The 14472-nt window shown below is 43.1% G+C and overlaps 1 protein-coding gene and 1 long non-coding RNA gene across 25 annotated transcripts in view; one reads left to right on the forward strand and one right to left on the reverse strand.

Moving 5' to 3' along the window:
• Window positions 1-14472, forward strand: part of LOC102940233 (ABI family member 3 binding protein) — a 377733-nt gene that overhangs the window by 88985 nt on the left and 274276 nt on the right. The gene's annotated exons all lie outside the window — the stretch shown is intronic.
• Window positions 1425-9540, reverse strand: LOC122464154. Its single transcript, XR_006288074.1, has 3 exons — window positions 9494-9540; window positions 2865-2936; window positions 1425-1606 (listed from the first exon to the last, which is right to left on the reverse strand). It is a non-coding gene; the product is annotated as an uncharacterized LOC122464154 (long non-coding RNA).

Raw genomic sequence — 14472 nt, forward strand, 5'->3', positions numbered from 1 at the left:
GAATAGAGACTGGGAGTGGATGGGTCATTACACAAAGTAAAACTATTTCCCCATGTTTGTTCCCCCCCACCACTCCTCCGCTCACCCCCCACTGTTCCTCAGACGTTCTTGTCAACTGCTGGAAATGGCCCACCTTGATTGTCACTACAAAAGATTCCGCCCCTGCCCCCGCTCTCCTGCTGGTAATAGCTCACCTTAAGTGATCTCTCTCCTTACAGCGTGTATGGTAGCACCCATTGTTTCATGTTCTCTATGTATAAAATTCTCCCCACTGTATTTTCTACTGAATGCATCCGATGAAGTGAGCTGTACCTCATGAAAGCTTATGCTCAGATAAATTTGTTAGTCTCTAAGGTGCCACACGTACTCCTTTTCTTTGTGTGAGCAGAGTGGTTGTCTGGTTTCACCCACATAGGTGGTGTTGGGGCATTTAGTGCACTGAATAAGGTACTCCACATGTTGTGAAAGGCATGTGAAGGACCCATGGATCTTGAAAGATGAATTGTGTGGGGTGTTGATCATCATAGCAGTGGAGTTATATCTACAGGTTTTGCATCTGTTGTTCTGGCAGGGCCTGGTACAACTTTGAGTTGGGGTGTGCTCTGATATGTGAGGAGTGTGCCACTGATGATGAGCTTGGAAAGGTTGGGGGTGGTTCGAAGGCCAGAAGAGGGCGTTCAGGAAAGATTTCTGTCAAGATGCGCTCCCCATCGAGTATGGGTTTTAATTGTTTAATGGTAGGTGACAAATAGTGATGTGTGGTCGGAACCCGTATGGGGTACCATTAAAAAATGACAACTCATACTTGATGGGGACCACATCCTGAAAGAAATCATTCCTGATCCCCGTCTTCTGGCCTTCAAATTAAAAGATGTAATTCAGCATACGTTACGCAAAATATATTCTTAAAATGGCATGGAACTGTATGGTCTGTGTGTATAAAACATCCTTGCTGCATTTTCCACTTTATGCATCTGATGAAGTGAGCTGTAGCTCACGAAAGTTTATGCTCAAATAAATTGGTTAGTGTCTAAGGTGCCACAAGTACTCCTTTTCTTTTTGCGAATACAGACTAACTCGTCTGCTACTCTGAAACTAGATATATTTCTGTACTTTATGTATTTTCAGGTTTCTGCAATATCCCTAAACCTATTCAAGAAAAACATGCTTCAGAAAAAACAGCAAAAAGTTGTAACTTTCTCCCATCACCACCCCAGTTCAGCAGTTATTGCCTTGTGGGTCTATAAAGGGCAACAGTTTAAAAGAGCATGCTCTGTTTGAGTTCACACAATTAATACTTTGGGAACTACTCCAAGTGTAGAGGTTTGGCAGTGGATCTGGGGAAATACAGCATTTTTGTTGTTGTTTTTGAACTTGCTTAGGGAAAAATCCTCTCTTTTGTCCAGTTCTTGCCAGTGTATCATATTTATTGTTCATACAGATTTTCTCTTCTGTGATATTTAGTATGGAAATTCTTTGGATAACAGAAAATTATGGTTAGTTCAAAAATACAAATAAGTAAACAAAACTTCCAGGAAGTTATTCTCACTTGAAGCAGTTGAATGTGTTCCGGCAGGATTGATTCACTCCTTGCTGCAGTTCAAGTCTAAACATGAAGAAGGGGTAAATTAAGATACTATACAAATAAACAAGAGGTGAACGTGCAGAAAAATATTTGACATCAAATCTTTGCTTTTATTAATCAGTTTAGTTCTTCTTTGAGTGATTGCACCTGTATATTCCACTCTTGGTGTCTGTGTGCCCAGTGCATGGCCATTGGAAAGTTTTCCCCAGTCAGTGGTACCCATTGGGTGGCTCAAGCACCCTCGCTGCTCGCCACTGCATTCAGGTATAAAGGAAAGAGCCACCCATAACCCCTCTCTTTTTATTGCTATTCTTATTGCTCATGATGGTTGTTGGAATCCCTGTTCAATACCAGAACAGTTTTCTCTCGGCTTTGTATATGATATACTGAGGACATGGCTACACTTGCAGATGTAGAACACTTTGAGTTAAACCAGCCTTCGCAGATTGCAGTAGCGAAAGTGCTGCAGTCTGTCCACACTGACAGCTACAAGCGCACTGGCGTGGCCACATTAGCAGCTCTTGCAATGGCCACAGAGAGCAGTGCATTGTGGTAGCTATCTCAGTGTGCAAGTGGCTGCAAATGGTGGGGGTGGGGTGGAGTGTGACAGAGACTGTGTTGTGCATATGTGGGGGGGAGAGAGTGGGTTTTGGTGGGGGATGAGAGCATGTCAGCATGCTGTCTTGTAAGTTCAGAGAGCAGCAGACCCCTCTCCCCCGCACCTCTCTCTCTCACACACAGCATTCCACAGTAATGGTTGCTTTGTCTCAGAGCAGATAAGCATGCCGGCTGTCAGAAATGGAGCTTTCAAAGGGCATATCTGCATTCCTACAGCGAGTTCAAAACAATGAGAAGAGTGGCCACTTGACTTAAGGGGATTATGGGACGTTTCCAGAGGCTGATCAGAGCACAGTAATGCAACACCTCGTTCACATTGATGCCTGGGCGTTTCAGCCAAGGCACAACAAGCGTTAATCTTCTCGCCAAGGTAGAGTACCAGGAGCGCTCTAGACGCGGAGTCGGAACGCTCTACGTGCCTTGCCAGTGTGGACGGGTATTGAGCTAGGGTGCCCGGGGCTGCTTTATTGCACTCTAACTCGCAAGTGTAGCCAAGCCCTTAGTCTAGTAGTTAGTATCACTATTGTAATTTTAAGTTTTAGTTGTGTTTTTAAAAAAAGCTTTTTGAATTTGTTGCTTTTCCCCTGTTTTGGGGTTCTGCTGCTGGCACTGAGACATCAAGCTGTGTGCTTCTTGCTGAAGGCCTGTGTCAGAAAGTCACCTGCACAGTAGTTGTCCGAAGTGGATGAAGTATACATGAAGGACCAGTGCCAGATTTTCTGGAAATTCAGGCCTAGAACAAAGACAGATAGGGAAGCTAGGCTGAAATTCCTGCCAATGGAGGCGGCACTCAGGTCACCATCAGAGCCATCCTGGTTTGACTCGGTGTTGCGTGCTGCAGCTTCATGAGAAACATGCCTCCAGCATTATCCAAGTCCTGGCACCAGTCTCCCTCACTGGTGCTGAGGAAGCAATGTAAGATATCTGCATAGGCTCTGGCCACAGGAAGATCTCAGTCCTCCAAGTCTAGTAAGAGGGGAGAGAAGGAGATGAGTTGAGTGCATCTGAAATCTAAGCCCTCCTCCTCCAAATCAGTGCTTCAGTTGGCTCTGGCACGAAAATGGGCACCATCGAGCCTAGTGCCCGAAGTGGCACCATCAACTTAATCAGCACCGCAACAAAATATGATCTCAGTGCCAACTACCCCAGACGAGTTTGCAGCAGCAAGAAATTTGCCCTGCCTCTCGGTGCCAGTTTCTCTATCAGTGCATGAGCCTGATCCCTTAGTACCATTGCCTTGTCTGGTACCAGCTCCAGCAGTATATCCTACGATACCACAGTGGCCTGCTTCCCAGGCAGTCCGCTGTCAGTACAGTGGGGAAGTCAGCGATTATGGTGGTGATCCGCCCATCACCAGGTGCTTGGCTCCAATACCTGGCACTGACTGGATCAGCCCCTCCATGGTCAGAGGAAGGGGAATCTTCATCGTCGGACTTGGTGGTGGGATCTTGTGTCTCACAAGCCTGAAGCAGGACCTGCTGGTCCCCCTATAGATCTTCTGTTCCGCTTACTGTCGTGACCCCACAATGGGAGCTGCCATGGGCAGGTGGCCACGTCACTTTGGTTTAGCCCCATATCAGTGGCCTTTCTGGAACCCAAGGTGTTTTCCCCCAGCTTCCAGATTTTCCCCTCACTGTGCCTACTTAGTGCCCTCATGTAGACCGGGGGCCGGGGGGAGTCTAGTGCTGCTCTGTTTCCAGCATATGGTACTGGGCCCAGTACCAAGCATAAGGTCCTAGAACCAGAGGAACAACCTGTGGAAGAGACTCATAAGAACGTCCATACTGGGTCAGACCAAAGGTCCATCTAGCCCAGTATCCTGTCTTCTGACAGTGGCCAATGTCAGGTGCCCCAGAGGGAATGAACAGAACATCCCCTGTCACCCATTCCCAGCTTCTGGCAAAGGCACTAGCCTTTCTGGTACAACAGTGAAGAAGCCAGACAGTGCTGATGGCCTATCGGAAAAGACAATGGACCCTGGAAGAACGTAACCTTCCTGTGAACATTCCAGATAGCCAGTAAGTAATGGCTGCTATGACTCAGCAAGGTATGCAAGGGCATGTGACCAAGCCACATGACTCTGGACTCCATCTTGGGATGTCAGTGTTTTTCCACAAACTGAGTTTGGGACAAAGGGTTCCCGCCATATGTTAAAGCTATATAAGGCAGGGAGTTACATCATCTGTTGTTCTTCACTCTTCATACAAGAAGACTCCTGGAATCATTTGAGGAACAAAGACTGAAGTGGGGGAAAGTGCTGGACCGAGGCTAAAGAAATTTTTAGTCTGTGTATGAAAACTTAGGGATTCCAAGCTGCAAAGCAAGTGTAACTTGTGTGACTTTGCTGTCTCCTGAGAGGCTGTAAGTAGCTTAGTTGCCCATAGGTATAAGTTACGACACAGCTTTTTCTAAGCAAACACAACTGTTCTGAAGGTGAAAGCATTACAGAGAAAAGGTATTAAAGCAATCATAGAAGTGTAAGACTGGAAGGGACCTTGATACACTCACCAGGACAAAGGGCATGGCTACGCTGGAAACTTCAAAGCGCTCCCGCGGCAGCGCTTTGAAGTGTGAGTGTGGGAGCTCTCCCAGCGCTTCTGGTAATCCACCTCCACGAGGGGATTAGCTCTGAGCTCTGGGAGCGCTGCTCCCAGCGCTCCGGAGCCTGTTTACACTAACGCTTTAACGTGCTCTGACTTGCTGCTCTCAGGGGGTGATTTTTCACTCCCCTGAGCCAGCAAGTTAGAGTGCTATAAAATGTAAGTGTAGCCAATCCCTAAGTATTATCTAGCAACCATCCTTGACAGGTGTTTGTCTAACCTGTTCTTAAAAGCCTCCCATGACACAGATTCCACAGCTTCCCCAAGTAAATTGATCCAGTGTTTAACTATCCTTACAGAAAGGAAGTTTTCCCTAATGTCTTAAACTACATCTCCCTTGCTGCAATTTAGGCCCATTACTTCTTGTCCTGTCCTCAGTGGATAAGGAGAACAATTTATCACTCTCCCTTTTATAACAGCCTTTTCTGTGCTTGAATACTGTTATCTTGTTCCCACTCCATCAATCTTATCTTCTCCAGACTAAAATAAACCAGTTTTTTCAATCTTCCCTCCTATGTCATTTTTGTAGTCATTTAATCATTTTTGATGTTCTCCTATGGACTTTCTCTGCTTTGTCCACATCTTTCCTGTAGTGTGGTGCCCAGAACTGGACACAGTGCTCAAGTTAGGCCTGATCAGTGCTGATTAGAGTGGAGCAATTATTTCTTGTTTTGCTTACAATGCTTCTGCTAATACATCCCAGAATAGTGTTTGCTTCTTTTGCAATAGTCTTACATTGTTGACTCATATTTGGACTGTGATATACTGTGACCCTAGATCTTTCCCACAGGAGTCCTTCCTGCGCAGTCATTTTCCATTTTGCATTTGTGCAAATGATTATTCCTTCCTAAGTGTAGTACTTTGCATTTGTCCTTCCTGAATTTCATCCTCTTTATTTCAGACCATTTCTCCATTTTGTCAAGATCATTTTGAATTCTAATCCTGTCCTCCAAACCGCTAGTAACCCTTCCCAGGTTGGTATTGTCCACAAATTTTGTAAGTGTACTCTTTGTGCTGTTATCCAAATCATTTATGAAGATATTGAGGAGAACCAGACCCAGGACAGATCGCTGTGGAACTCACACGCATGCTAATAAGAACCTGCACACATTCTAATAAGCTTACCAGAGATCACACTCCCCCAAAATCCCACAAGGGCTCTTCCAGGTGATCAGTCCTTCAGACCCTACCAAGGAAGTTATTTTCCTGTGCTCAAAAGTTCATAACATCTGGTGGCTCAGAACACGCACACCCATGAATCTAAGATGCACCCCTTTATACAGTGTGGGCCTCTGATCTTGTCCTCACATAAGAGGTCATCAGCAGACAAAGGTCCCCTCCCTAGGGTGAAGTTTCAAAAGGCTGAATTCCTGCATAACCAGAGGGGGAACATTTACATACACCTCCCCCTAGAGTGTCCCCAGGAAACCAACTTCATTTTAAAAGTTAATTCTTGTCTGACACATTGTTTCAAATAGTCCTTTAAAGCTTATAGCAGTTACCAGACTTTATATTAGTCATGTCTCCCCTGCCCCTGAAATGTTACACACAAACCCACAATAATACATAAACATTTGCATTTTAATACAATGAACTCTAAAATACTTAAACTTTTAATAAGGTTTAACTTAATACAGTAAGGTTTTTCCAGGATATTGCAGGAAATTGCTGTGTCTATCACAGAAGCCGATCAGGCAAAAAGCTCAGTCCAGAAAAGAAAGAGAGGGTGATGGTAGTTTAGGGGTATTGTCTGGATAATCTAGCAGAGATAATATTGTCCCAGTGATGAAGAGGGCTCTTTCACTATTGGTCAGCTAAGTTTGCAGTTTAAAGGAGGTGTCCTAAACAGTTAATTTTGCCATTGACTTCAGTGGAACAGGATCGAGTCTTCAGTGAAATCCCACATAAGAGCAAAAGCTCTGAATAGCTTTATATTAGCGTAGAAAGTTCCACAGAAATTAGAACATTGTAATATCATAGAGGTGAAAATTGTGCAAAAATATTTTTATTTTGTATTCATAGGTCTGATTTTTGTGAACCCTTATGTGAAGATTCCTGATAATTAGCATGACTAAGAGTTTGCGGGTTCAGGCTATTACATTTTGTAAACTGTTTGGGGCAGGGGACATGTCTTAATCTGTGCCAGGTTTTGCAACCCTTATTCATGTGAATGGTTGTTATTTACACTAGTGGTTTCATTGAAGTCAGGGGGCTGATTTGCATTAATATTAACTACTCTGATATCAGTAATGATTCTACAATCAAGTTTTCTGTTTGTAAATGTAATGTATGCTTTTTTTAATAAGTGTTTCTTCCCAATTTTTCTCTAAGAAATTATTGTAGTGATGTGATCAGTTAATGGTTGATAAAAGCAACTACACTGTTGGCCTTACACAATGAGCTCTGGAGAATCAGAACTATCAACTGTCGTTTTTTGCAAAAGTTCTGAAGTGCTCACAAAACCGCCAATACTGGATGATGAATACTGTAGATAGAATCTTAATTGGGGATGGGTGTTTGTATGTGTATGTTGGGGGGCATTTACAGCATTAATGCTGAGACAAATTATGGAAGCTCAGTTAAACCAAAAGTAAATGTGTGCATTTGGCTGCACTGATTTTCAATCAAAGGGAGCTCAGACATTGTGAGTTTGTTTCCCTGTGTCCAAAGTTTGTCCATGATCTGTTGCATTTGCTCACCTGTATGAAGTTTAACATTTCAGACATATGGTCAAATAATTAAAATTATACAGAAAAAATGCATCTCAGATTATAGAAGGAGAGAGCTGCAAGTTTATCAACATGAAATGATATGTATATAACATACTTGTTAACTATGGAACAACATTAATGGGAATTAATGTACTGTACTGACCCATGGATTACAAGATTAGTGATGACGTACGCATGAGTTTTCACATACCATTAATACTCTGCATGGAGTCAGATATGTTTTGCATAGTACCAGAAATTCAACTCTGAATAATTATACAGTGCAAGTGAAATGCAAAGTTATCCATACACAGTACAGTAAATCCATGTTATGTTTAAGGGGATGCATGTATTGTAGATGTGCATTAAACAAGAAAATACATAATTAGCACTATGACTAGCTAGAACAGCAGACATGAAACTGTTCAAAGTATGCTTGGTTCACAGAGTTATTGTCCTCTTCAGTGGATCTGGTATGATTTATTAAGGGGACACTTAAGTTAATAAATCTTAACATTTACATTTTATCATGAAAGAAGAAAAAAGACATCAGAGAAGTTATACAAAATCAAATAAGAATGGAGGTGGTTTCATGACTTCACAAATTTCAGTGAGAATTATTTTTGATTCAAATGGTGCTAGTGTATGAGAACCAGAAAATGACATTGACCAGCCTACTTTCATTTTGCATATCATTCATTGCAGACAAGCCACAGAAATATTAAAAGGTTAGCTACTTTAATGATATTTACTATGCTGGGTACAGAGTCAGTGAGGAATAAATGAAATTCAAGGATTGTGGGCAAATTACAGAATTGTGTGGATACATTCATTGGAGATACAATTTACAAACAAGTCAATAGAATAAATAATTACTAATTTATACACACAATTGGAAACCTTAATGTTACACTTGATTTCTCTTACATAACATTCAGTTCTTGCTGAAGAACGGTTGCTTTCTGGTTGAACATTAAAATCCCAGCACTGTGCGCTAAATAAACAAGAAAAATGGCTTCATACCCCGGAATGCAAAGGATTTCTCAACCTTTTCTTTCCTCCAGAGCCAATTCAGATTTTTTGTCTCTCTCTCTCTGGGTGTGTGTGTGTGTGTGTCTGGATATGTGTGTGTATATATAATATTTCCCCACTATGGTGAAGTTTTCAATACCTACTTCCCTATATTGAATATTTTTCTTTTAAGAGAACAAAACTTCTGAGAGAGAATCAGCCAAAAGAAGTGTGACAGGGTCTGGTCAGATGGCTATAGGAGAGTAATAGAAGGCAGATATCTTAGCCCCAGGCTAAGTAGGTCCCTTTTCCCTGGGTAAGGTAACAGGGAAGGTTCCAGAACAATCAGGAACCTTCTGGAGACAATTAAGACAGGCTGATTAGAACACCTGCAGCCAATCAAGAAGCTTCTAGAATCAATTAAGGCAGGCTAATCAGGGCACCTGGGTTTTAAAAAGGAGTTCACTTCAGTTTGTGGTGGGCATGTGAGGAGCTGGGAGCAAGAGGTACTAGGAGCTGAGAGTGAGAACGCGGACTGTTGGAGGACTGAGGTGTACAAGCATTATCAGACACCAGGAGAAAGGTCCTATGGTGAGGATAAAGAAGGTGTTGGGAGGAGGCCATGGGGAAGTAGCCCAGGGAGCTGTAGCTGTCGCACAGCTGTTCCAGGAGGCACTCTAGACAGCTGCATTCCACAGGGCCCTGGGCTGGAACCCGGAGTAGAGGGCGGGCCCGGGTTTCCCGCAAATCCTCCCAACTCCTGGTCAGACACAGGAGGAGTCGACCTGGACTGTGAATTCAGAAAAACGGCCAAACTGAGGGCTGCCGTGAAGCTCCAAGGCGAGCAAATCCGCCAATAAGTGCAAGACCCACCAAGGTAGAACAGGAACTTTGTCACAGAAGGTAAACTTTAACTTAAGAAAATGGGATAGAAATAGGGAATTTCTTTCCCGAAATGGAGGTTTTACCTCAATGTTTCCATCCCTGTCTGTAATAGGTGAAGAAAGAGCTGGTGCTGTAATGAAAGCAGAAATTACAAGTTAAAGTAAACTCTCAGTCTTGCTTGCCACTTTCTAGTTAGGAAAGGAAGTTCAGGGAGAAATAGATGAAGAGGAAGCACCACCAGAGTGTCACTCCTAAAATACCCCTCAGACAAGGGACACTTATTTAGTAGCCAGGCTAAGGCGAAATACAAGTGCATGTTGTTATCTGGACAATGTCCTCTTAATTTTATACTTCTTGATTTATACACTTTTTTATATATATAAAACTTATTATATATGTATAATTTGTTTTAGGAAACTTCTTTTTTGTAATGCATACAACACTGCTTTTTAACCATGTACATCATTGCATGTTTTGGATTTCTTTTTACATCTATACTTATATTATCATAGCTGCAAAGTGTCCATAGAGCAGGAAATTAAAATTCCTGTCAAAATCTGGAAGTGGACATTACCTCTAAAATCATCAACTGAATTCTATCATGAGCAATACATTCTTTTGTCCTTTAATCACAGGCTAATGCTTATTGAAAGTCTATCAAGTCTTTCTTAAAAAGAAAAGGAGGACTTGTGGCACCTTAGAGACTAACCAATTTATTTGAGCATAAGCTTTCGTGAGCTACAGCTCACTTCATCAGATGCATACTTTCTTCAGTCATTTCCTAGGACTATAGCTTATGATATTGTACTATGGGCTCTGCAAGGTCAGAGAGAGCTTAAAGCAGCACAGAAAAGGACAAAGGAGTCACCCGTCATTGTTTTAGACTCACTGATTTTGTAAGAGGCCAGGTCATAAGAGTCCTGGGATTCATATTCTCTAATGATGCAAGATGGGGTAAATATTTCCAGCTGTGAAAATCAGATGCAGTTGGAGCCAGCATTGAAAGGGCTTAGCTGGAGCCAACTTGCACAATGCACATGTGTGAGCGTGTTCAGCTTGCTAGAGAGTTAAAGCTTAAGCAAAACCTCTTTATTATGGATGCTGTGTTGGAAATGTTGAGGAAAGGAAAATATGTCTTTGTAAGTGATTAGTCCTCAAGCTCATCAGGGAATCCTGGGATCATATTTTGGGACTAATTTTTGCCCGTGTTTTATAACTTTCTAAATTGGAGGGGAATGCACAGCTGAAAGGTTTACGATGGTCCTCAGTTAGGGCATCGTATAATTTCAGTTGTGGAATATTGAAATATTACTGATAATTAACAAAGTAAAATTAAATTACTGTTTGCCTGGAACTGTTCTTATTGAGTTCAACCAGCATGTGATATACAGTAAGACCTAAGCACTTTTACATACGTTCCTGGGATTTAATTGCTTTATCAGATGGCTAGGTACTTAAAAATAGAGACTCCATTCTAAAGCTACAATACAGAATATTACAAACATAAGAGACAGGTATATTTCTAAACCTATTAATCTTTGCACTGTTTAAAGTCCTGTATTGTGTTTTAGATGTAATGAAGAGAGTCTGTATGGAAAATTCAGATATTTAGTGTGGTTTGACATATGGTTGTTTCATTGTTAGGGAGAGAGATCATCATGACATCAGATAAGGAATAATCATATTTCTCTAATCTCATTTTATCTATATTATTTCTAAAGTGCCTATGACATTAATATCTAGGATATGGAGAATTTGTATGCAATTAGGATTCAACCTCTCTGCATACATATGTACTTAGGTAATAAAGAATGAAGGAAAAGAAATATAAAAAATATATGGTATTGAAACTGCTATAAGGCTAGCTGCACCTTTTGTCCGCCTTCTGGTCTCTGTGATAGGCCTCTTGCCTTTATCTGTTTTAAGGTAGAATCTCACAATTCTTCCACTCTTAGATCAGAACTTGGGTACACTAATCTGTGGGTTCCTAACGCTTATCACCCCATCTTGGTTTGGGTACCGGCTTGGACTTCCCTTTGAGAATCTGACTACTGAGATTGATGAATAGCTTTCTTAAGAATATTTTTATTTAGCATTTGGAAGAAAGCATTAGCGAGAAATTATTTTAAATTACAAACAACTTGTACATGTCTGATTTACTAATGTACTGACATCCTGTACTTGCAATCCAGGCAGACTTAGCTTCACAAGACACCTCGGTGGGTTCCTTTGTTAGAGTGTGTCTCCAAGTCTGGCTCTCTCTAACTGCCCCCCTTAAGAGAGTCTATGTTCATATATCAGCTACACCTCTTTGTCTTCCTGGGTTCTTTCCCAAGTGTAGACAGGTCCTGGACACATTCTCTCCCACTACCCCTATTCAAACCAGTTAGGGAGCTATCCAGGAGACTGGGCTAAAGCCTTTAAGGCTGCTGGCGCTATCATTGTATCTTAACAAACTCTAAGTGGAAGCTCTTAAGTGACTGGACTGTAAGAAATGACCTTTTACTTCCTGCCGGGAGCATCCCAGTGGTCTCCTGTTCAGAGGCATTTAAGTAAAATGATTATTAAAGAAGACACTATGCCACTGACAGGCTAAGACTCAGTATTAATAACTATTAAAGAGCATCCTCACATTTCTCAGAGGTACCTACTTGTCATACAGGAGGGCCAGGGAGCAGTGGGAGAGTAGTCAAGGGGAGATGTATAAGCCCTAGGCTAATTAAGGTGTGGTTCCCTGTAGACAAGGGAGGGTTGCTACAGGTTAATTGGAACACATACAGTCAATTAAGGCCCTGTCAGGAACCTAATAAAACCCCCTGCTTAAGGCAATCAGGGCGCGCAAGGAAGGTAAGAGGACTGGAGTTTGGAGGTGTGTTGCTGAGACTTAAGGGACCAGAGAACCGGAGGAAGGGAGACCCTGCCCCAGCATCAAGGACGAGGGTAACCCTACCCAAGGAGGAAGAGAGTAAGAAACCCATGGGGGTTGAGAGGGGCTGGGGCTCACAGTGAGGAGCAAACCCAGACCACCCCCTCCACCCCCCGTTTCCCTCCTCTACCACCTTCCTGGGCCACTAGCGGGGCCCTCGGCACCCCAAGAGCAGGGGCAATGCGTGGCGTCTTAGCCTCCTGCCAAGAAAAGTGTGGGACCCACCAAATCAACACCAGCCATTTTGTCGCACTGCTGTATGCAGAGTATTCTTAAACTTGTCCAGGAGGCATCATTAGCAGTTTGCTGGTAACCAAACATTAACATAATAGTAATACAGCATTCTCAACTAATGGTCCCACACATTACAGATTACAGTAATTTTACTGATATGTTTTGGGCCATTATATTTGCTTTTATCTCATTTCACGTTTAGATTTTCATGGAGTGCCTACGGTTATTGAATAGATAGAATACTGGGGTTCCAAGAACTTTCTTATGTGAGTTAATCTGATGGAAGTATCATAATGGTTTTGTGGGAGTCCAGCATGTTGAAATGTCAGACAACAGTTAGGAGATCCAGTTTTATGACTAGTATGTGGATTGTAACTCCTCCACTGTGGGCAATAGTGCATAGTGGAAGTACTGGAGAAAAACACATAGGCTTCAGGAGGAAAAGTGATCACTTTCTACCATATGGTTGCATCTACAGGCCAGTGCAAAGTTGTACTAATTCTCTGATGGAGAAGACTCATCAAGGGATTACAATTCCCAGCTGTGTCCCAGGGCTGTGTTTGCCTGATGAGGAGATTGTCCCCACAGCTCTGCTTCCCCTTCTGAGATGTTTGCAGCAGCTGGTGACCTGCAAGCTTCAGAGAATGAGCTAGGCTGAGGAAAGCCTGAGGCAAAGTCTTCTGCTCCCCCCAACCCACAACAAGTATCTTGATGGTGAGCTCAGTAGGCTCTGAGGGCAGAGGGTCACAGCTTAGGCTAGCAGCTTTGGTCCCCTCCCACAGCTGGAAAGGAGCCCGGCAGGTTTCGAGAGACCAGCTCTACTGGGTAAGATGCAACCGAAGCTGGGTGGGATCACATTGCCCTTCCCTGGAAGGAAAGGAGATAGAAATGTTTGGAAAAAGACTGACTCTAGGGCAAGCAGGGGCCCCTGTCTCTATGTGGGGAGTGGAGTCAGAAGGGCAGTGCACCAGTTGCCAGATTACTCCCGACTCAGTTCCTATAGCCCACACCAGCAGCCACAGCTCTGACTGTGGAGCTCAGCCACCACCTGCCCCTCCTCTTCCACTTCCCCACAAGTCATGGATGACCCTGCCAATGCCGGAGAGTGTGGTAAGTAGCTCTTCCACCGCTGTCACCTCTATAACAGCCCCTGTTCTGCCCCAGGGGATCCCTAGTCATATCATCGGTTGAGTCCTCCGGGAGAAAAACACACTTATCTGGCCCATGTGGAACCCAAGCACCGGAGAACCATTGAGCTTCTGGGGAGCCCATCCTCTACCCCCAAGCCAGTACTTTCCTTTAGAGACCCAGAAAGGGACCATGGAAAGCTTTATATTCCTCCTGTGCTCCTTGGGAAAATGTAGTAGAGGTGTGAGAATCTTCTGCCACAGATAAAAACTGGGAAAGTATCAGACTGTTGTCACCAGCACCCACTGCAGATTGCCAAGCCCCAATTAGCTCGCTGTCATTTCCTAGCTGCCACAGCAACCCTTATTCGATTCCCACAGAGTTATAGACCATGACCGTAGAACCTCATTCTGCTTACAGCACTGCCCATTTTGAGCCCTTGCCTGAGGTATCGTCATATTTACTATCTATTAAGGTAGAACTCCCAATGGCTACAAACTCCAGTCAGATGAGTTCTTGAAGTTGAGTTTTCTCAGCTGAGATCGAACTGTTGTGCTTTTAATTCAGACAGGTAGTCATCACAACTGTCATAACACTAATACCCCAAATAAATGCAAGAAATATTCTTCATGCTATTAAAGTCTAGTCCTCAGGAGTACTGACAGTCTCAGGGTAGAGAACTCATGTCTCCTGGCCGAGATCAGCTTGGCAGTCATATGGCCATCAATATATACAATCACCACATTCTACATATTGGTCACCCAAACTTCAGTC

Source organism: Chelonia mydas, chromosome 1 (assembly GCF_015237465.2).
Source record: "Chelonia mydas isolate rCheMyd1 chromosome 1, rCheMyd1.pri.v2, whole genome shotgun sequence".
Taxonomy (NCBI): Eukaryota; Metazoa; Chordata; order Testudines; family Cheloniidae; genus Chelonia; species Chelonia mydas.